This window comes from Populus alba, chromosome 1, assembly GCF_005239225.2.
Source record: "Populus alba chromosome 1, ASM523922v2, whole genome shotgun sequence".
Taxonomy (NCBI): domain Eukaryota; kingdom Viridiplantae; phylum Streptophyta; class Magnoliopsida; order Malpighiales; family Salicaceae; genus Populus; species Populus alba.
The window spans coordinates 54,186,332-54,190,353 of record NC_133284.1 but is presented as its reverse complement, the minus strand read 5'-3'; the positions used below and the strand labels follow the sequence as shown (position 1 = coordinate 54,190,353).

Here is a 4,022-nt window from a genome sequence, read left to right as displayed (position 1 = left end):
AACACATAATTAGAAGAAGACAAGGTAGGCAATAATAAAAAGAAATACCTTGTGCTTCTTGTTGTAGTATTTTATGGCTTTTTCTTGCACTTCCTTCTGTTGTTTTAGCAGATCATTCCTCGGTTGGATGGATTTTCAGGAGAAAAGTAAACTTGAATAAATATTGAAATTTAGAATGAAAATTTATATATAAAAAAGAGGAAAGCAGGGATCTGGATCAGAGTTATCCCTCAACTCATAAATGTAAAATTTCCGAACAGCATATCCCAAAGCAAAAGCAAGAATCTAACAGAGAGAACAATAAAATCTTTTTCCTCCGATCTCATATTGAAGGAAGGAAAAAAGAAAAACGCACAGTACCGTTCTCAACAACAACCCATGCTTATCTTCTCAGAGTTTGAATTTTCCCGATTCTCGTTCGAATCCGGAGAACGTGTTCTCCTTCCCATTCCGACTCAGAAGAGCCCTCGAGCGGATTAATCGAATATTCATTCCTAATATCATAACACGTTAACGATCTTCACAAGGACGGCGCCCATCCTCGCCTTGCTTGATTCTCTTTGCCAGCCGAATTTGCGAAAAGCTAGAATAACTTCCTCGCGAACGCTTGTGGAAGATAAGAGAAAACAGAGTAAATTATAGACTAGTTTTCCTTTGTAGTTCTATAAAATAATACAATAGAGTCCTTCTTTTTAAAAACATAAATTACAATAGAGTACTTATTCAGTGCATTTCACTTTTCTTAATTCATACTTGTTTTTTAAAATAAAACAAGGAAACGGAATAAAGAAAACAGATCCGATATAGCACAAAATCGATTAGAACAAAGGACTAGTATATAGAGTCCTTTAAACTAAAGAAGCTATTTAAATCTATTTCATAAAAGCAGGAAGACTAATTTATAATTTATCGAAAAAGAGAAAGCAAGCACTCTCGTATATTAGTTATTATTATTACGTTTCAAGAAACCAATCAACTCTAAAGAGAAGTTTCCCAGTTCTTTTTCTTTCTTTTATTTTATTGGTCGATTTTTTTTTTTCTTTAAGAAGGGTTTTAACTTAAACTGACGGACGTTTTCCCAATCACTCTTAAGAGCCCGCAGTGAGGAAAGAAGATGCTTGATCGGAGCGTGATAAAGCCATACAACCTCCAATCCTCCTTCTATTTTTATCCAGCCCGCCACATGACCCACAAGACAAGGCCCCCGACTCTCTTCTTCATTCGCTGTTTGGCTCTAGCTTTGACCGACCCCCCCTCAGCCCCACCGAAGGAAAATGCCGCTAAGCGAACCCTGCAGGCCCTCGTCGTCGCCAAGACCCGAACCGGCCGCCAGTAGCTGCAGACGCGACAGAAGCCCAGTCGCCGGCAGCCTCTTTGGTCTTTTTCCACCTTCCAAGCCTTCTTGGTCTTTGCATGAACGTAAATACTAAAAAAAATCCACTATTTTATAGGACCAAAATCACCCACATATTTTAGTGGAGATATAATCCAATATTTTAAGCCCTTGGAGGCTGGAAGTTTTGTCTATAAAATAGTGGGATTTTTTTTTAGTATTTACGTTCATGCAAATAGTCTCATCTCTTCTTACTATAAAATAATAGGTGAATGATATTGTCATTTTCTAATTGATAATTAACCACTCCATTCATTAGAAGTATTTAAAACGATTTTCTGACCAAAACACTCCATCAACGCAAATCCAACTCGCCATTTATCTTCCTAGCCAAAAAATAGTTCTTTCTTGGAGGCAAATCCATTGGAGACAGAGCTTGAGCCCAAAAAAGTGTAGGGGTACTGAATTACTACACAGCAGCCAGGGTACTGAAGTGCACGCCCTCACGCATCTAGGGTGCTGGATGGTATGCCTAGCGTAAACCTATATTTTTATGGTTAGAGATTTTTGGGTTTCATAGGAAGTTTTTATATCTAGTTAAATTTGAGTTTATCAACAGATAATTCTAAGATATTAATACAAGTTTGACTGTTGTGGCGTAGAGGAATTTTTTAAAGATAAATGCAAAGAAATAAAAAGATACTCTCACAAAGACACCATCATCTTCAGCAAAGGTGGCTGCTCCATGGTTCCATAAATATTTCAACATTGACTAACAATCCATTCACTTCCCTTCCTTCTATTAGTTCCTCCTCTTGCATACTGTTCTTCATCTCCCTTAGAATTTACTACCTTGTCTCCACCATGTTAGCTTCCTCTGTCAAGTTAACAGATCTCTGCGATTTTGTGGAGAATCCAGATGGCTCACTCACTAGAAACAGCCCATTTCCTGACGTACCACCAACAGAACATATAACTCCAGGTTCCAAAGAACTTTCGCTCTCGAAAGACATCTCTCTAAACCCCAACAACAAAACATTTCTTCGTTTATTTCGCCCCCAAAATCCCCCCTCAAAACACCAACTCCCTCTCATTATTTACTTCATGGAGGTGGCTTTGTTCTTTACAGTGCTGCAAACTCTTGCTTTCCATCAGACATGCCAGTGGACATGGCTTCTCACTTCCCCGCTCTCGTCCTTTCTGTTGACTATCGTCTTGCCCCTGAACATCGCCTTCCCGCTGCATATGAAGATGCTATGGAGTCTATCAAGTGGGTCCAAAAACAAGTTTTGGATATCAACGGCCCTTCTTGTGAACCTTGGTTTAAAGAATACCTTGATTTTTCAAGGTGTTTCTTTGATGGGCATGAGTGCTGGTTGGCAATATCGCTCTTACCATGCAAAACTTGCTTGCCTTGAATATTGATATCAAACCCTTGAAAATAATTGGTTTGATATTGAATGTCCCCTGTTTTTCTTCTGTCACCAGGACTGAATCAGAGAAGAGGTTGATCGATGATCCGGTTATGCCATTGGCTACTAGTGATAAGAAATGGGCTCTGGCTTTGCCTGAAGATACCGATCGTGATCACGACTATTGCAATCCCATTGTTGGCGGGTTTCTTGAAAAGAACAAAATCGAACGGCTGCCAAGGTGTTTCTTTAGAGGATACGGTGGGGATCCACTTGTTGACAAGCAAAAGGAATTGGTGAAGATGTTAGAGTCGCGTGGAGTGGACGTGGTTGCAAGGTTTGATGAGGATGGCTTCCATGGTGTTGGAGATTTTTATCCTGCAAAAGCCAAAGGGCTTTGTTATGACTATGTTAAAGAATTTGTTTACACAACTGTTTAATGATCATAGTGTTGGCTACATCAACCGGAAGTAAGGTGTCTGGTTTGATCAGTACTGTTTGTCTTGATTATAAATCGCTTGATCACACGTGAACCTTTCCGGTCATGGGAATAATATATGGAGTTGCCAGATTATAATATAAATTCAAGCTTTGTATGGAGTTGCCTTTTCTTGTAATAAATTTGTATTGGAAAAGCATTAATAATATTATCATTGAAAATAATATAAATTCCATCTTTAAATGTAAAGTTTTTTAATCAAATAGATATTTGATATAATATCCATTCATCACTCGTGATCTGCCTAGAAAATTCAACTTGACAGTCCCGAATCGACTTAGAAAGTCACTTGAAATCACCTCGTATTCCTTTCCAAAATCAACCCAAAGCTAGCCCCACAATTCTTAGAATTCCAGTCGCTAACAGACTCAAAGAGACCATTTGATTTTCTATGTTCCTGCTGGTCCAGCAGCCGCGCATGCAGTGCACCAGTACGCGCCGCCGCCTCCATTGTTTGCCAGATTTTTTTGTTGGTCTGATTCTACATTTTTGTGAAGGTTGATCTTAAACCCAACTGGGCTAATTTACTTACTGTGAATACTTTGATTTGCTTTAGTTTTCTCATTAAAGTATGTACTTTAGGAATGAGGTTTTCACAGAGCAAGGTGTGCACACACGTTGATTGCTTGATATACACGAGTGTGAAAGAAGTTTTGATAGATATGTCATGAACAGCTAATTTTGTAATAGGCTGGAGTTGATTTGGACTGCATCAATGTAATCCTAAATATTCCCATTAAAAATGATTATGGCTAACAAGCCTAATTCAAATGCCTTA

The 4,022-nt window shown here is 38.6% G+C and overlaps 1 pseudogene; it reads left to right on the top strand.

Moving 5' to 3' along the window:
* The first annotated feature begins 2,053 nt into the window (after nucleotides 1–2,053).
* LOC118038456 (probable carboxylesterase 8) lies at nucleotides 2,054–3,355 on the top strand (annotated as a pseudogene).
* The last annotated feature ends 667 nt before the right edge of the window (nucleotides 3,356–4,022 follow it).